Source organism: Panthera onca, chromosome B2 (genome assembly GCF_046562875.1).
Source record: "Panthera onca isolate mPanOnc1 chromosome B2, mPanOnc1 haplotype 2, whole genome shotgun sequence".
Taxonomy (NCBI): Eukaryota; Metazoa; Chordata; class Mammalia; order Carnivora; family Felidae; genus Panthera; species Panthera onca.
In genome coordinates, this window is record NC_138343.1 from 23,437,202 (window position 1) to 23,457,595 (window position 20,394).

The window sequence follows — 20,394 nt, forward strand, 5'->3', positions numbered from 1 at the left end:
TAAGCCCTGGGAATACAGCATTGAACACAACAGATGTATTCCCTGCTCTCATGGATCTTAAATAGTATATATTCAACCAAACTGGTTTTCCATTTTTTTAGAACAATGAAGAGTAGGGCAAAGGGTGGAGGGAAGGTCAAAAGTAAGTCCCGAAGTCCTGCACCACAGTTGTCTAATTAAAGCATTTATGAAAGAACTTAAGCAACCAAATTAGCAATTTTAACTTTGAAAACGGCAATTAAACTCCAACCTGAAGCAAGCTGTGAGTCAGAATAATGCCACAATGATATTGTTAATCATCAGAGGGCTTGTTGCCCACTGGGCTTTCTTCCTTTTCCTCCTTCCCCCCTCTCATTTCCTCTTAATAAAAACAACCCTTAATAAATAATTAACAGTAGACATGTTAATTATTGGATTGGTTATAAACTTCCATAAACCCAGTGATGTATGATGAGACTCAGGTCCTAAGGCCCTGAGCAGTCACCAGTTTCCATCACAAAAGACTCATTACTGGCTCCTCTGGTGTCCATCTGAGTTAATCAGCCCCAGGCCAGTGTGGAAGACCCTGTCCTACTTCCAGTGCTGTTTTACTTTTTTTTGAAGCAGATTCATCATTGCTCACAAAGCAGTTACCTTAAAACAGTTCCATTAGAACCCCCAAAGCTCAGGCTTGTGAATGGGGCACTTCCCCGTTGTTTTTCTCAGCACCAAGGAGGGCACACTACTGGCTGTGGAGGCTCGGCAGCAGACTTCCCGGAAGCATGTCAAATATCACTTGACATCTACTGCTCACCCTTAGAACTGATAAAGCCCTACTACATTCCTGCAGGGGCACCCTGTTACCCAGAGCATTGAGCCCCGGGTCAGGGCCAACAGATGATGGCCTCATCATTCCCCAAGACAAAGGATACTGAGCCCAAAAGTAAAACCTTGGTGTGTGCCTGAACATTTTCCACATGCTTTTCATATCACTTTATTTCTAATGGGACATGGAGGGGTGCCTGTGTGGCTTAGTAGGTTAAGCATCCGACTTTGGCTCAGGTCATGATCTCACAGTTCGTGAGTTCCAGCCCCGCATCGGGCTCTGTACTGACCACTCAGAGCCTGGAGCCTGCTTCAGATTCTGTGTCTCCCTCTCTCTCTGCCCCTCCCCCGCTCATGCTCTGTCTGTCTCTCTCTCTCAAAAATCAACACTAAAAAAGTTTAAAAAATAAAATAAAATGAGACACAGATTTACACGTTTGAGCTAAAGAAGCACCCAACTGTGCTTCTGTATTTGACAGTTTGTATACTCTGCTTCTTCAACCACAGGCTCCCCCTGCCCTTGACCCCTGGACCATTTCTGTAGTACATAAACAGCAAAGTAGGCACCCCAGGATATTGAACCACAGGGCAGTTTCACTGGGAGAAAGATGTGTCTGACCCCTTGTCTCTGGAAATGAACCAGCAGTCAGATTCACCTGGAATCCACTCTTACATCCAGTTGTCTGCTGGAGAGTTCAACCTTGGACACACTGACTGACTCATAAGCACATTGAAGTGTCTGGGCAGCTTCATGCCTGCTTGGGTAGGCGGGTTGTTAGAGTCAGTCTCAGGACAGCACATTTGTCATGAATGAGATGAAAATATTTATCACACTAGTAAATTTGTAATACTGGAATAGATTCCCCTGAAGGCATGTTCACTATTATTGTTGTAATCTATCCTCATATTAAAAAAAAAAAAACTAATAGTATCAATTATTATTAAAGTCTGCTGAGTTACTCTACACCAGACTGATGTATAAAACACTGGGCAACTTAAAGCCCTCCCTCATCCAGTAGTTATTTCATGTTAACCACGTGAAGTGAGGCTTATAGGTTTTGGTGAATCTGTGACACTTGATAGGGAAACAAAGAAATTTACATATCACTCTCTGGCTTTCTTTATTATCGTTTTGGCCATAGAAATTACACAACCTGATTATAAAAATAAAGGTCATCTAGAATATCCAGAATATTCTTATGTCAACTTCCTAAGATTACCATCTAAAATAAGACATTTAAAAATATTTTTGAGAAATCTTAGCTCATGAATAATATGTCCATAGACCCATGGGAGTTTGAGAACCCTATTTCTATAGAAACAATCAAGAGCTCCATTTGTCTCTCCTAGGATTTTGAGATTCTGATGAAATACCACATTGACCCACTAATCTAGATCAAATGACCAGAATTTCTGTTTATTATTCGAATAATTCAAATTCAGAATTTCTATTTATTAAAAGATATCATTAAGATAATGAAGGAGTGATTCACAGTGTGGGAGTAGATATGTGTAACTAACAATGGGCTCATGTGCACATAGAAAATGAACTCTTATAAATCAATCAGTAAAAGACAAAGTTTAATATAAAACTGGGTTGAAGACCTAAATACATAATTTACAAAAGAAGATATCCAAATGGTCTTCAACTTCCTTAATAATTATATAAATTCAAGTAAAATCACAATGATATTTAACACACATCCTCCAGAATAGCTAAAATTAGAAAGACTAACAAACCAAGTGTTGGTAAGGATATGGACCAGTAAGTCTTATTTGTAGCCAGAGGGAGTACATTGTATAATAGACCTAAAAATTAGCACATCTTGAGTCCCAGGTATTTCACTCCTGGGGTAACAGAAATGCACGCACATGTGCATCAAATAACACGTATAAGAATGTGTATAGCATCATTCTTTGCAATAGGAAAAACAAACAAAAAAGAAACTAAAAGAGACTTCTGGTTTGCAGCTAGAATTGTCACTCTGGTCCTTACAACAGGATAAAAACTGAACAAATTGAAAAATCAGCAATTTTTCTTAGATTCATCAGAGAAGTGAAGTCCAGGGCAAACTGCTATCTCCAAATTAGAGAGACAGGTAACGAAACTCTTTGCTTAGTAGGAAAAAAACCTACCAGTGGAGCCAGTACTGGGAGAGAAAAACTTAAAACTTTAATTGAAAAATTGCTGGAGGTCCACCAAGAGGTGGACCAACTTGGGAATTAGAAATTAAGAGGAGTCCTGTCTTTTGTGAACCTACGTCAAGGAGGTGGGAACACTACCAGGTTTTCAGAGTGAAAATCAGAGGAAAAACTCCCTTCTCTCTTCCACAGGGGAGGAGAGAAGTAGCCATTTTAAAATATGCCCAGAGCATTCTGTTCATAACAAAAGCCTGCCCTCAAGGGACACGATTTTGCTAGAGCCTAACCATCTTGGGACTTACCAGAATCTAACAGACCTGAGGCATGGCAAATACCCAACTCCAGCCCCCCAAAGCTCTCCTGTCTTAACTTAGGGCAGGGGAGTGTGGTGGTTGCCTGAGAAACTCTTTGTGAAGGTCATAGCCTAGGGCACAGGCTCATTAAGAACAGAGGTCTAATAGACTAGGTCTAAGAACATTCCCCCTCCCTCCACACCTCCTCACCATAGCGGCAAGGTTCCTGTACAAGGTTCCTGTAACAGATTACATTGAAAGAACTACAAGCCTCAGATCGTATTGAACAAGTCCTTAGGAAAACCCAGAGACAACAGAGGAGAAAGACCAGGTACACAGGGAAATTTTAGCCTCTAACACACCTACAGCTACAGCAAAGAGTAAACACAGCTTAACCCCTGGCCAGATAAACATAAAACCTCACACAAAAGGCATATTTACCTCAGATCTTCTTATCAAGTACATCGTGTCTAGCTTTCAAGTAAATTACAAAGCATGCTAAAAGGAAAAAACACAGCTTGAAGAGCAAGCATCAGAACCAGACTCAGATATGGCAGAATTTTTGGAATTATCAGACGAAGAATTTAAAATAACTATGGTTCATATGCTAAGGGCTGTAGTAGAAAAAGTGGACAACATGCAAGAACAGATGGGTAATGTAAGCAGAGAGACAGAAACTAAGAAAGAATCAAAAGGAAATGCTGGAATCAAAAACACTGTACTGGAAATGAAGAATGCCTTTGATGGGCTCATCAGTGGCCTGAACATGCCAAGAAAAAAGCCAATGAACTTGAGGATATACATCAATAGAAACTTCCCAGACTAGAAAGCAAAGACAACCAAGAATTAAAAAAAAAAAAAAAAAAGAAAGAAAGAAAGAAAAAGAAAAAAGAACAGAATAGAACATCCAACACAATTGTAGGACAATTTAAAAAGGCGTAAGGCACCTTTCTCAAAAAAGAGAAGAAAGAGACAGAGAAAGGCATAGAAACAATATTTGAAGTAAGAAGAGCTGTGAATTTTTCAAAATTTATGATAAACACCAAACCACAGATCCAGGAAGCTCAGAGAACACCATGTGGGAAGATACCAAAAAACTACACTGAAACGTATCATATTCAAAGTGCAGAAAAATCAAGGCATCTGGGTGGCTGAGTTGTTCAGCATCTGACTTTGGCTCAGGTCATGATCTCACGGCTAGGAGTTCAAGTCCCACATAGGGTGAATTCGTGCTCTGCTTTGGGTGAGCCCCACTTCTCTCTCTCTTTCTCTCCCTCTGCCCCTCCTGGGATTCTCTCTCTCTCTCTCTGCCCCTTGCTCATTTGCACCCTCTCTCTCTCTCTCTCTAAACAAAACAAAACAAAAATAAAAATTAAAAAAACAACAAAAGTGCAGAAAAATCGAAGACAAAGAGAAAATCTTGAAAAGAACCAGAGGAAATAGATGCCTTACCTATAGAGGGACAAGGATCCATCAAACTTCTTGCAAATCATGCTAGCAAGAAAACCCCACCAACCTAGAATTCTGAATCCAGGAAAATTATCCTTCAAAAGTAAAGGAGAAACAGACTTTCTCAGACAAACAAAAATTGAGGGAATTTGTTGCCAGTAGATCTGCCTGGTACAAAAATGTAAAAGGAAGCTCTTTAGAGAAAAGGGAAATGATACAGGTCAGAAACTTGTATCTACATAAAGAAAGGAATGCTAGAGAAGGAATAAGTCAAGGATTTCTCGCTTCCCTCCCCTGAGGCATCAGTGCCATACCTGGGCACCCAGCACCCATGCCCACACCTGTGCTAAATAATATGGACATGGAGTTTTGTGACTTTTTGGCTTAAAGAAAGAGAGTAACTTTCTCAACCCATTGCTACAGCCTCTACACTTACAGGTTACTAAAATGCACATAGCGAGGTCTCTAGCTCATGGAAGAGAGGAGTCTCCTCCAAAGACTCTGGGAAAAACAAAATAAGAACTGAAAATATGATGAAAACCATCTTCTCCTCTGCTTTATAGATGTTGATAATGCATCTTATTGTGTCTTTTGCAACAGAACATATTGTTCTAATATCACCCTGCCAGTTAAGTGTCATGGCATCATTTTGAGACAATCACTCAGAACCTAAAGAAAAAAGAATTGAATATACTAAATGTAAACATGAGCTTTTTTAAAAGCCAAAGATTATTACAGATTTTCCAAGTAGAAACGAAAAAGCCACTGAAGCATCCTATAGGTTTTGATTTTTAATAAGGTAAATATTGATTGCTATCCACCACATAAACAAGAAGCCCTTTGGCGTGCCCCCCCACCTTTGTCCTTTAAGAGTAAAGTATTCTTGAGGCCAGCAAGTGAGAAAAGCACTAGGAATTATCCCTGGTTGTGAATGGTACATTTCTTGCTATGACCTCATAGGGAACCATTGTTAGGCAACTGCACATGCCTGCACAAGTCCATGGTTGAGCCTAGGGGTCTTGGTCCTTTTATCCAGAAAGCTGATTTTTAGTGACTTGAAGGATGTTGACCACAGCTTTTTTCCTCTTTGTTTTTATTTTTTCCTGCTCTCTTTTTCTCTCTTTTTTCTTACTTTTTTTTAAGTTTTTGGTTTTTTCTTTCTTTTTAATTCCCTCACTTTTCTTTGTTCTAGTCTTAGTTTCTTTATTCTTTCATTTTTACTACCTCCTTTTCTTAGTTTGCATTTTTATTCTTTGATTCCTTAATTTTCCAACCTTTTTATTATTCTTTGTCTCATTTAAAAATTTTTCCTTTTGGGGCGCCTGGGTGGCTCAGTAGGTTAAGCATCTGACTTCAGCTGAGGTCATGATCTTTTGGTCAGTGAGTTCGAGTCCCGAATCGAGCTCTGTGCTGACAGCTCAGAGCCTGGAGCCTGCTTCAGATTCTGTGTCTCCCTTTCTCTCTCTGCTCCTTCCCCTGCTCGTGCTCTGTCTCTTAAAAATGAATAAACATTAAAACAAAATTTTTAAAATTTTTTTCCTTTTTCTCATTTTTAACATTTTTCCCATTTTTTTTTTTTTTTTAATTTAGTTTGTTAGCATTGTTAGTATTGTTTCTTACTATTGTTAGTGTTGTCAGTTAAGGTTGTTGGTATCCTTCATACAGCTAGCAGGTCACCATGCTGCAGGGCTGTTTTCTGCTGACAAGGAAACCCATATTGACAATTACCAGCTCCCTTAGACCATCAGGCAGATCAGCTTTGCTGAGGTGATGTTGGTCTGGCACATCCTGACTGGGACAGGTAGTCATGAAGGTCATTTAACAAGATCAGCTCCTCCAGCCTCCAGAGACTATTCCTCAAAGGTCAAAGCACGAAGGCCTGGAGCCATCCAATATCCTGAAGGTACTTGATGTTATTGAGACCCAGGAAACAGTACCTGGCCATGGAATATGCTAGTGAAGGAGAGATGGTTGCCCACTGCTTCAGAGCCTCATGAAAGAGAAAGCAGCTTGTAGCCAAGTCCACCAGATGGTGTCTGCTGTGCAGTGCTGCCACCAGGAGGCCAGTCAGGGAAAGACATATAGCATCACACTCTAGATCCATCCATGTCATTGCAAATGGCAAGATTTCATTCTTTGTTATGGCTGAAAAATACTCCATTGTGTATATATTCCACATCTTCTCTATCCATTCACCACTGATGGACACACAGCACAGTGAACAGAGGTTACCCCTGCTGGTGAGTTTGTGAAGCGTTGGAACATGTTCTCATTAACGAGTACCATTTTTTGTTGTTGCCAGGAAGCGAGTAGATTTGTTTTTCCATTGTTTGAATTTACAATTAGATGCTTTACATGCTTTAAGTGAGAAACTAAAGCCTTAACTGATATTCTTTCTAGGTTGCCTTGGTTTGGTTTTGATGGTGAGGGGGGAAGTTAGCTAAATGTCACTGAAGACTCCTGCTGAGTGGGGCAAGAATGGTTCTTGTGGAAGCTGTCATCCAGTGTGGCTCCTGGAGGTGTGAGGTCCGAGCGCCTAGTCCTTCTTAGTGCTGCCCCTGCAGGGCTCACCTTCCACAGTCTGCTGTGGGTCTTGCTTTGCTCTGGGTTTTGCAAGATAAAAACTTGAGTCCAGAGGGAAAGCTCCAGAAATGCTTCCAGGGATGATGGTGGGAGTTTGATTTCCAAGTAAGTATTCCTGGGCATTTGATTAAATTACTTTGTTATTAATCAGTATTTGAGTTGTCCTGGATTAGTTCCATCATTCGCAGGGATAGCTCCCATCTTCTACCAGCCCCACCAAACACGATTGTTTTGTTTGAGAACTTTCCCCTTGGAAGTCAACGGTGTGTTATTACTTTTATCAGCTTAAAAAACCCAATAGTTCTGTGTTTCTGAAGTCTTGGTTTTTGGTTTTTAAAAACATCTGTGTGTTTTTGAGCTGAAAATGAAAAGTATTATGAAAGTACTGGTGGTATACCTATAAGGATAGAATAGAGCATTTAATTTATTATGTGGTGTGAAAATTCTAGAATTTTTCCTCTGATTTGTAGCATTTTCCCTTTAAGGAAAGTTTTTTTTTCTTTATGTTCTATTATTTATTTTAAACACCCACTGTGTCATTTAAAGTGCCATAGATCTTTTTTTTTTTTTTTTAATTAAGTAATCTCTATGCCCAACATGGGGCTTGAACTCACAACCCGGAGATCAAGAGTCATACACTCTGCTGACTGAGCCAGCCAGACGCCCTTAAAGTGGTGTAGTTCTGATGGACAGGATAATGTTTCTACAACCTTCCATGCCATCTTGGACTTACACTGTTTTGTACAATAGAGGTGCCAAGGTTTGGCCTCATAAGGATGGGACTATTTTTCTGTTACAATTTAAGAGATGCTCAAAAGACCTCCCTCCTACTGCTTTCTTTTATACCCCAAGTTACACAAGAATTGAGTTTGGCTCTTAAGTCTTACAGACTTTTCATCATGAGTCTCTATTGAAATATAAACATCTAGGATGGAGAGCAGCAGTCATCCACAGTCTTGCTGGGATTTCCTGCCAGTCATCCAGAGGACAGAGCAGAATGACCAGGCTGGGGAAGGTCTCGTTACTGCTGGGCCTTAGGAGCAGGCAAGAAGCTCCTCACCGAGGACTTCGCACGGCTGACTCTGGTTCTGCAGTGACAGCAGCTCCTATTGTACCGGGCTGTGAAATTATTCAGAAAAGAGTGGGGATGATGCATATACATTTTACCTGCTTGAAACTAATAGGCAACTTCCTTCTGGGATTTGCTATGCCAATAATTTATAATCTGTTCTACTTTCTCTTCCCTTACCTGCCAATCACTGCTCTTTTTAGTGGTAACCACAGGGAAGAGACTAGGATTTTCTACCAAGGTGTGTGTTACAGCTCCCTCCACTGTTGTATGAACACGCGGGCCCTCTCACCTCTGAGACAGACATCATCCCTTCCCGTTCTTAGTTCTTGGGCTGCTACTCGCACGTTTTGTGAACATACAAACGTGGTGAAGGAGCAGTTGAGCCATTTTGGTGGAGCGAATTTCCATTGACCAGCGTATGAGGAGGGCACGCTCAGGGACCCCAAACATAGGTATATGATACACTGCGTGCAAACAGTGCTAGAGGAAACCTAGCTGTTTCTCTAACAAGTCAGCGTGACGAATGATGGAATCTACCTTTCCTCTGTCTCTCTGGGCTTGGCTCGTGGCCCCCGAGGTGCAGTCAGTCCTGCTTCTGGGAGGACGGGCGCTAAGGTTGCCACGTGCCGTTGACAGGGAGTCAGACTGACTTTCCACTGAGAATGGACCACAGACAGATTTCCTGTGTCACTTTCCTGCCTCCTCAGACTGTCATGTGGAGAGACATGCCATTCTGCTGCAGGAAGGTATTTGTTAGCAAGCCCCTGGTTCCTTATACCTCCCATGCACTTCACAGGTGCAGATCTCGAGAAATCTGAGCATTGTTTACATATGGCTTTCACCTTCCACAATATTCCATTTCAGTTTGGTTAGTCATTTTAGGTTAAAAAAGGAATGTTTCTATGTTGCTTGTCTGTTCCCTAGATACATAGCATATCAGTTCCTTTGCATATCTCTTCCCCTTATAAACTGGCAGCTCTAATAGATATTTTATTTTTTTTATTTTTTTGAAAAAATTCTTTTTTTAATGTTTATTTATTTTTGAGACAGAGCATGAATGGGGGAGGATCAGAGAGAAGGAGACACAGAATTGAAAACAGGCTCCAGGCTCCGAGCTGTCAGCACAGAACCCGATGCGGGGCTCGAACTCACGGACTGCGAGATCATGACCTGAGCTGAAGTTGGCCGCTTAACCGACTGAACTACCCAGGTGCCCCACCTAATAGATGTTTTAAAATATGGTTTATTTCTCTCAATAAAAAGGGGGAGGAATTGCTGGCATACTGTGTGCCAGGGCACTTGAAGCAAACCTATTTCATTTTTAAGTGTATTGATTTATTTTGAGAGAGAGAACCAGGAGGGGAGGGGCAGAGAGAAAGGAGGACAGAGGATCTGAAGCAGGTTCTGTACTGACAGCAGAGAGCCCAATGCAGGGCTCAAACTCACAAACCATGAGATCATGACCTGAGCTGAAGTCAGAGGCTCAACCGACTCAGCCACCCAGCAGCTCCATAACCCAATCTATTTCTAACTTGAATATCTCAGCTAAGGAACTTGCCAGAGTGGTGCATTATTTGTGCCTCCTTGATGCTAGGTGCACTCAATGGGTAGCTAAGTGCTGCCACCTGTGCCATCCAGCAGTGTCAGGGACTGGCATGATCCCACCTGCTTTGCCTGCCTCCCTGTGCGGGGGCCGATTTCATCTGTGTCCAGCCTCCTCCAAACATCAAGTACAAAGGATCACTCTCTGAAAAGCAGGGGCCACAAGCATTTCTGGTGGTTTATTGTAGGGTGTATCTTTCTACAGTTTAAGCAACAGTTTCCTAAAAACAAGTGTCAGAAATGTTTTGTGTGTATTTTCAGTCTAGCCATAAAAAAATTATTCGTTTAGAAAGATGCCGTGATTTATGCTTAGGGATAAAATTTTGTAAATGATTACTTAATTTTAAACAAAAATGAAAGCAAATGACCAGATACTTCCAACGTGTGCAGTATATGTGACCGACAAAGTAGTAAAAAAACAATCCATGCCCTAGTAGTAAAGTGTTGAGAATAGGCAGTTTTTAAAAAGGAAAAAAAAATCTAATAAAAATATGAAAATATTTTATTTATTTACTTATTTTTGAGAGAGAGAGAGAGAGAGCAAGTGGGGGAGCACATGCAGTATGTCAGGCCCACACTCAGCATGGGGCCCGACCTGGGACTTGATTTCATAACCACGATATCCTGACCATGAGATGATGACCAGAGCCAAAATCAAGAATCATTCACTCAACTGACTGAGCCACCCAGGCGCCCCAGAAATATGAAAAGATTTTAAACATCACTAATAAGAAATGAATATAAAAGCATACATTTTGGGGGCACCTGGGTGGCTCAGTTGGTTGAGCGGCCGACTCTTCATTTTAGCTCAGGTCATATGGGGCTCCGTGCTGACAGCATGGAACCTGCTTGGGATTTTCTCTTTCTCCCTCTCTCTCTGCCTCTCCCTCACTCTCTCTTTCTCATAATAAATAATTTTTTTAAAAAAGCATAAGTTTTTAAGCATCAGAATGGTAGAGATGAAAAAAAAAAAAAAACCAAAATACTCATTGACAGAGAGTAGAAGAGCAGGAAATGTGTCTTCTCACCTGCTATCAGTGGGCATGTTCACAGGTACTATGTTTTTATAAGGGTGTCTGCCAATACATTATGCAATTTAGAAGATGCACACACGGGTTTTGACATGGAGGCTACCTTCATCCAGGATTGTTCAGCACAGCAATTTTTATTTCATGTGACCATCAGTGGAGAGCTTACTCTGCCCCCCTGTTCTGCCTGATGTATAAGTCACTGGACTCAGGACTCATGCTTGGTCCCAGTGGAAGCCCACGTTGCTGTGCTGGTCACTGAAAGGGCATCTCTTTTGCTCTGGGAAGAATGATCACAGATTCTAGAGCAGGGGCCCTGATGTTGTCAGGAGGAACACTTTTCATTTCCCTCAATTGTTAGCATTTGGCACAGGACCATCCTGGTGAGTCTTCAGAGGAAGCCTTGCCCGCATGACTGCTGACCCCAGGGCTCCAATGGCTGCTTTGAGATCCTCCTGGAGGTCCTTATCAAGGACAGGTCAGGTTTCTCCCCACTCCTAACTGGCACCAACAGGGACTAGAGATTGGCCAGGCCTGGGGCTGCTGAGCAAATTGCCAGGTTCCTCCCTTTTCTCACTCCTTTTCTGCCACCTTTGTTAAGGCTTTGTGTTCTGGAGTCAATGGCCTTGTCACTCTTTTCTCTCTACAAAGTTGGGCCCAGAGCATATCAGCCACATGGGAGATCCCAAGTGAGCCACACGGCACAGTGTTTGCTCTGAGCATCACTGCGTCTCCACCTGCAAGTGCCATCGGACGCTCAGAATTGGGGAGCATGCAGTTGGGGTGTGGACTGTTCTTTCCCAAGAGGCAGCATTTTGGTTTCAGTGACCTATTGATAGACCTTTTGTGTTAATTTACATGTCATCAACCCTATCCATCTTTTATGGATTCAACTAGTTAGTGCAGCTGACCACTGCTTTTAAATACAAGACTGTGTAAACAGAATCGTGAGAATGGTAAATCAGCCCAGGGCCCTCACAGATGCACCTGCTCCTTGGCCTGGTTCCTTATGTTGGGGTGATAGCACATTTAACACTCCTGAGGGAGGGGCACCTGGATGGCTCAGTTGGTCAAGTGTCTGACTTTGGCTCAGGTCATGATCTCACGGTTCTTGAGTTCGAGCCCCGCATCAGGTTCTGTGCTGACAGCTCAGAGCCTGGAGCCTGCTTCAGATTCTGGGTCTCTGTCTCTCTCTGCCCCTTCCCCGCTCTCACTCTGTCTCTCTCAAAAGTAAATAATAAACATTTAAAAATTTGTAACACTCTCAAGGGAGATCATGGCTTTCTAGAGCTCAGCTGAGTTAACCCCCACCCTGGAAAAACAAGGAAGGAAAAAAACTTAACAGTTTTTTACTATCTTTGTTTAATCAGCACTGTGCTGATGGTGCCAGTTATTATTTCACAGTTTTTCCGTTATTTGTTATGAAATCTCCATAGTTTGTGAAGATGGTTGGTGAAGAGAAGAACACAGAAAAGGTCACGTTGTGGATGGTGAAGATTGCCCGTCGGGTTTGCAGTGTGCAGCCTGCATCCCTGCATGCCATTCAGCTCTGAGTTGACCTTTTCCTCCTTTTCTCCTTTCTTACTTTTCATTCTGGCGTCAGCCTGCAGTCTGCTCACTTGAGAATAGAAAATTGGGGGGATGGGCAGGGGACAGCTGCACCGCCCCTTGCCTGTGTTGATTCCCACTTTGTGGGTTCCAATGGGCTTTGACATTATTCTGGGCTTTACTGAAATAACATACTGGCTCCTGGTTTGTATAGACGATTTTTAATAGCATTTAGGGAAATTTTACACACCCAGTTTTACACCATTTTGGGAAATAAGGCAGGAAAGAAGATGAAAGATCCTTGAAATTCATGCTACTCTTTGCAGGTCCTCTTAAAATCCTGATTTCTTTTAGGGTTCCCAGAGCCAATTCCAATATGTGGGTGCGTCCCCCATGCATACAACCAAACAATTCTCCAGCAATTCGTTGAGAATTCAATGCAATTCTGACACTATCTACCGGAAGATAGCATCAGATTCCATAGGTTAAGGGTTCATTCAGTTGTACAAGACTGCCTCCCACCCCTAACTTCAAATGCCAGTCGTGAGCCGCAGACTGTTCCCAGTGCTTCTCACCAACCACTACAGATTGGAGGGTCCTGTGACCCCTCCTCTGGTTCGATTAATTTGCTAGAGCGGCTCACAAAACTCAGGGAAACACTAACTGACATTTATCATTTTATTAAGGGATATGATAAAGGATATAAACCAACAGCCAGATGCAGAGACCCATAGGGCAAGGTCCTGAACAAAGAAGCTTCTGTCCTCGTGGACTTTGGGGCCCAGAATGGTGACATATGGAAGCATTCTGGTTTCCCAAGTGGGGAAATTCTTTAAAAGAAAAAAAGGCCCCAAAAGCTGTTCTCTTGGGTTTTTATGGAGGTGTCGTTGCATAGACATGATTAAGTCATTAGGCATTGGCTGATTCAATCTGTAGCTCTTCTCTCCTCCCCAGAGGTGGGACTAAAAATTCCAACCCTTTAATCACAAGGTTGGTCCTCCTGGCAGCCAGGCCCCTGCCTTTGGGTGGGGTTAAAAAGTCACCTTCTTTAATAAAAAGACACACATTTGTGGCTCTGAAACATTTTCAGGAACTGTGGAAAAAACCAAATATATCTGAAAAATATGACCAAACATATGTGTTTCATAAATTATATCGCATGATCTTAACAGATCCTTAAATAACTAAATTTATACCTTTTATATTTATTTTTATTAAGTCAGACATCCATTTACACTAGAGTTCAGGATAGGCCAGCATTAATAAGTACCCTTCTCCCCCCAAATAATAGGAGAATAAATTGGGAAGAGTTTACATTTTAGCTTTATTTTCTTTCTTTCTTTTTGTTGAAGGATATAGGAAAATATTTTAATTTTAGCAGAAGATTGCTCATTCTCTCTCCCTCTCAACCCTTCTCCCCAATCCATTGTGAGCATAGTTATTTGAGAACATGGTTAGAGAAGAAGGGTGTGATTTTGCAGAGCGGTCCTATTGCTGTTTTGAACATCAGTAATATGAAGGAAGGAGGCCCCCATTTTTCTTTCTTCTCTAACATGAAGGGCCTTGACTCAGGCTCTTTGGCAATGTCATGTCAGGAAAGATTAACAACTTGAGACTCAGGAGATCCAGGTCTGGCTGTGCTCTGTCCTAAGAGCTCCCATGTGACAATGGGCAACCATTGCCTCAATTTCCTAAGCTGATCCTTCTGGTCCTTCATACCTCTGTTCAGATTTATAGTTTTGAAGTATAACTGATGCCAGCATATTTATGGTGTCCTGGTGCTACCCACCCCCCCCCCCCCACCCGCCGCACATTGCCTTTTAAGATATGGTATATATTGAATTAGGAATCCTTTTATAGTAAGAATGACTTCTAAACTATTCTCCTGGTGAACATCTTTTCCACTGCAGCTTTGAGGCCTAGAACATTGCTCTGTGGATCTAACAACAAGGGGGAAGTTTACTTACTGCAGATGGCCTGTTTTATGCTTAAAGAGCTCTTCTTTCCCTACAGATATTACCTTATAAACCTTTAGCAGCCAATTTTTGCTGGGGAGGGCAGCCATGGTGAAATCCACTACCATTGGCTTTGAACAGAGGAAGTGCCCTGGCTGAGAAGTTAGCAAGAGGGAAAGTCTCTAGTGCTGCCATCAGGGCTGTGATGTCAGAACATACATTTCTGAATGGTCCTCTTCTATGTGGTGCATAAAGTCAGGGATATTAGAGTGCTGTATTTTAGTTACTGTGGCCTTATCTGCTTATGTGGCCTGACTGATTTCTAAACACTCTGCTGTACATTGTTTCTATTAAAAAAAAGTATGGCTAACCAACTCAAACAAGTTGATAGAAGGTAATTCTATTGTAATATGGGTGGAAAGCCTTGTGAAATATTTTTAAGTTGCCGTAGCATACCAGTTTTTAAAATAAATCATATGACTTACCTGAGTTCAATTTCTCCTAACATCAGAGTTGTGGTACAAAATTATGAATTTGTAAAGTAAAACTGAATGAATTCACCAATATCTCTGAATTGACTATGTTCATTGCCCTGCCTTGGTTAAGGTGCCATTATTTTCTCTACTAAATCTTATCCATCCATTAAGATCTCAGTTTCCTCCTTCTGTGTTTTTCCCTTCTTTGAACATCTCTAGGACCTACTTGATTAGGCACCACCTTGCCCTATAGATTTTTTCCAGTTTCATATCCCAGAATATTCAGGGAGAATAAGGGAGATAAGGTCAGGAGATGTTATGCTGCTTATACACTGGCAGCACCATTTAGCTCAGTGTTTTGTGTCCAAGTAAGAGGCCATGTTTCTCAAGCCGGGTCATAGGTGATAGCACAGTGATGAGTTCTGCAAGAAGACATAACAATCCTTAATCCTAATAATAAAGCATAAAAATATGCAAGGTAGGAACTGATAGAACTGCAAGGAAAAATAGATGAATTCACGATTGTAGTTAGAGACGTCAACAACAATCAGTAATTGACAAATCAGTAAGGACTTATGGAACAGCATAATCAATCAACTAGCTCTAATTGACTACTTAAGGTAAAGCAGATCTTATACTATACATCCTTCTCGAGCTCACGTAAAATATTCAACAACATATGCCACATTCTGTGCCATTAAACACACCTTAACAAATTTTAAAGAATAGAAATCACACAAAGTATGCTCTCAGGCCACAGTGGAATTAAAGTGGAAATAAACAACAGAAAGATAGCTGGAAAAATCCTGAAATACTTGGAGATTAAATAGCATGTTTCTAAATAACACATGGGTCAAAGAAGCATCAAGGGAAATTTAAAAATAATTGAACTAAATGAAAATGAAAATACAACTTATCAAAAGTGTAAGTATTAAGGGAAATTCATATCATTGAATGTGTAAATATTAGAAAAGAAGATCTAAAATCAATAATGTAAACTTCCATTTTAGGAAACTAGAAAAAGAAGAGCAAGCTAAATCCAAAGTAAACGGGAAAAAAGAAATAATAAAATTAGAGAAGAAATCAATGCAATTGAAATAGAGTATCAGTAGGGAAAATACTAATAAAAGATTCAATACAGCAAGACAGCATAACAATTACAAACATTTATGTACATAACAACAAACCAATGAAATATTTGAAGCAAAAATTGATAGAATTGAAAGGAGAAATAGAGAGTTCTACAATGATAATTGAAGACTTTAATACCTCACTCTCAATAATGGATAGAATAACCAGACAGAAGATAAGTAAGAAAATACGGGATCTGAACAAGTGATAAGCCAACTAGGTGTAACAGACATATATGGAACATTCTACCCAACAATAACAGAATATACATTCTTCTTAAGTACATGTGAGACATTCTCCAGGATGAGCCACAAATGTTAAGCCACTGATAAATCTCAATATATTTTAAAAGATAACTGTCATATATAGTATCTTCTCTGACCACAATAAAATAAAGTTAGAAATTAATACAGAAGAAAAACTAGAAAATTCACAAATTTGTGGAAATTAAACAACACACTCTTAATCAATGGGTCAAAGAAGAAATCATAAGGGAAATTAGAAAATACTTAGAGATGCATGAAAACAAAAAACACCATATACCAAAACTTATGGGCCCAGCAAAACCAGTGCTATGGGAGAAATTAATATCTATAAATTTTTATATTACAAAGGGAGATCTCAAATCAATACCCTAACATTACAATTTAAAAGATTAGAAAAAGAAGAACATGTTAAATCTAGTAGAGGGAAGGAAATAAAGACTGGAGTAGAGATAAATAAAATAGAGAATAGAAAATCAGTGAAACCAAAACCTGGCTATAGATAGAAAATGTACGGTGATTCCTCAAAATATTAAAAATAGGATTATCATATGATCCAATAATTCCACTTCTGGGTATTAACCCAATAGAACTGAAATCAGGGACACTGATATATATGTACACATATGGTTATAGCAGCATTATTGCCAATATCCAAAAGGTGGAATAAACCCAAGTGTCCATCAATGGATGAATTGATAAAATGTGGTAATACATACAATGGAATATTATTCAGCCTTAAAAAGAGAGGAAATTTGGACACATGCTACAATAAATAGAAAAAAACCAAATACTGTATGATTCTACTCATATGAGGTTCCTAGAGTAGTCAAGTTCACAGAGACAGAAAGTAGAATTGTGGTTGCCAGGGCTGAAGGGAGGTGGGAATGGGAAGTGATTGTTCAATGGGTACGAGTTTTAGCTTTATAAGATAAAAAAAAATCTGTGCATGGATGGAGGTGATGGTTGCATAAAAACGTGAATGTAGGTAATGCTACTGAACTGTACACTTAAATGCTTAAAGTGGTAAATTTTATGTTGTGTATATTTCACCACAATATTTAAAAATAAATGATGTATTTAAAAATGGCTGCATACAATGCATGGATAAATATCACCATCATAATGTTGCAGCAAAGAAACCAGATACAAAAATATATAAACTGTATAATTCAATTTATATATATTAAAAAAAAAAAAAAACACGGGCACCTGGGTGGCTCAGTTGGTTAAGCATCTAACTTCTGCTCAGGCCATGATCTCACAGTTTGTGGGTTCAAGCCCTGCATTGGGCTCTGTGCGGACAGCTCAGATCCTGGAGCCTGCTTTGGATTCTGTGTCTCCCTCTCTCTCTGCTCATCCTCTGCTCATACTCTGTCTCTCTGTCTCTCAAAAATAAATAAATATTAAAAAAAAAACAATTGGAAAACTGAGGTTCTGGCTTCCAGTAATGGTTATGTAGCCTGTGAACTAATACTCTCACAGATAACAGTAATGAAATCTGGATAAAATATCACATATTGTTAAAGAGAAGTATGTACCTATATATAATACACATAAGCTATATGTGTGTATATATTTCCAGAAAGTAAGCAGAAGAGGAAGGGAATCTACCCTTGAATGATGGGAATTGTGACAGGAGATATTTGCAAGCTTGAGTCTTTTTGCCTCAATGTACTTCACAATCTGTGCATGACCCATGTAGGCAGAAAACCACAGTCTTACTTGTGGTGTCAGAAAGGACATTTTTAGGGCTAGCAGAGTTTCTGAAAAGTTAGGGGAGAAATTCTGGAAGGGAGGGAGCCACAAAGGGGTAAATTCCAAAATATATATGTAGGTTTCCCCTAAATAAGGGATAGATCTTTAAACTACATATGTGCAGAACATCTTTTAAGGGGCCCAGCCTGAAAGAGGATTTCAGCTGTGCCTACTGTAGTGAGTTTTGAGCCTAGCCAAGTTAACTCTGTACTAGGAAATTAACACTCTTCAAAGGAATAAAACAGAATCCAGAGTCTTCTATAACTATCACTGATAATGTCTAGTATGCAATTTTTAAAAATCATGAGATGTGTGAAGAAACAGGAAAATGTATTCTATATACAAAACAAAAAGCAGGCAGTGGAAACTATCCCTCAGATATCCAAAATGTTGCAGTTAGCAGACAAGGATTTAAAATCAGTACTACGGGGCTCAGTCAGTTAAGCATCTGACTTTGGCTCAGGTCATGATCTTGCGGTTTTATAAGTTTGAACCCTGTGTTGGGTTCTGTGCTGACAGCCTGGGCCCTGCTTTGGATTCTGTGTCTCCCTCTCTCTCTGCCTCTCCCCTGCTCACTCTGTCTCTCAAAAAAAATTTTTTTTTTAAATTAAAAAAATTAAAATCAGCTACTATAAATATGTTCCTGGGGGTAAAGAAAAATGTTCTCATAATTAATGAAATGATGTGGAAACTCAGCAGAAAAATGGAAATTATAAAAAGTTAGAAAGATGATAAAAGGAAAAGGAATTTACTTTTGAGCTTGTCAAAAATTAAAAGCCTAAAATTTGGTAGAAAACCTAAATTTTTAGATCCAAGAAGGTTAAAAAAAAATACAAATCAAACTAAACCTAACACATCATAGTCAAACTGCAAAAATCCAAAGATGATAAGAAAATCTTGAAAGTAGGCAGGGAAGGACACCACATTACATACAAGGGATAATAATATGAATGACAAATGATACATCATCAAGAATAAGAGACAAATCGACAATGAAATGATATCTTTAAAGTGCAGGGGGAAAAGTCAATGTCAACAAAGGATTCCACATTCACTCAGCAAAACTCTCCTTCAAAATGAAGCAGAAGCCACAATGAGATGCAACATACCTATTAGAATGTTTAGGGGTGCCTGGGTGGCTCCATCGGTTAAGGGTCCAACTTCAGCTCAGGTCATGATCTCACAGTTAGTGGGTTCAAGCCCCATGTCAGGCTCTGGAGCCTGGTTCAGATTCTGTGTGTGTGTCTCTCTCTGCTCCTCCCCCATTCTCTCTCTCTCTCTCTCTCTCTCTCTCTCTCTCTCTCAAAAATAAACATTAAGAAAAAATTTTTAAATGTCTAAAAAAAAATTGCAAATAGCAAGTGCTTTTGAGCATCTGGAATGACTAGAACTGGAAATGCAAAATGGTGGTGACTTTGGAAAATAATTTAACAGTTTTTTGTAAAGTTAAACATTAGATGATCCAGATATTCCACTCCTAGGTATTTAGTGAAGTGAATTGAAAACTAATGTTAAAAACTTGTGCGTGATTATGTATAGCCACTTTAGCCATAATTTCCAGAACCTGGAAATAAACCAGGTGTCCTTCACCAGGTGAGTGAATGAATAACCCAGATACATCCATACAATAGGATACTGCTTGGCAACAAAAGGAACAGACAGCTGATTCACACAAGGACAAGGATGTATCTTAAGTGTTTTTCTCTAAGTGAGGGAAGTCAGACTCAAAAAGCTATATATTACATGATTCCTCTTAAATGACATTCTAGAAAAGAAAAAATTATAGGGATGAAAAATGATCAGTGGTTGCCAAGGGATAAGGGAGGGGAGGAGCTGACTGCCACAGGGCAGCATGAGAGACTTTTTGGAGTGATCTACAGTGTTAGCCATTTACGACATCAGTTACCTTTGTGAAGGAGGGAGGAAGAGAAAGATTGTCAGGGGGCCTGAGAGAAGCTGGTTCTAGCGCTTAGTTACACAAGTGTATTCAACCTGTAATAATTCACTGAGCTTTACGTGAATGGTTTCTGCATATATTCCTGTATGCATGTTTATGTCAATTAAAATTTAAATACATATTTTCATAAAAATCCTCAATATCTCAGAATAAACAGCAGCATTTGGTTGGGTTTTGTTTTAAAGTAAACATGTTTGCTCGTGGCATATCAGATGGATTTTAATATTACAAAGTATGAATGTCCTAAACCTTGGGTGACTGCCTAGGGTCTTTTTTTTTTTTTTTTTTTTTTTTTTTTTTTTTTTTTAGAGAGAAGGAGATAGAGCGTGAGCA

At 40.0% G+C, this 20,394-nt stretch overlaps 1 long non-coding RNA gene across 1 annotated transcript in view; it reads left to right on the forward strand.

The window, feature by feature from the left end:
- LOC144616358 (uncharacterized) overlaps window positions 1-20,394 on the forward strand; it is a 38,481-nt gene that overhangs the window by 13,569 nt on the left and 4,518 nt on the right. The window contains exon 2 of the long non-coding RNA XR_013555527.2: window positions 9,394-9,553. This is a non-coding gene — a long non-coding RNA (uncharacterized LOC144616358). The remainder of the gene's footprint in view (window positions 1-9,393; window positions 9,554-20,394) is intronic.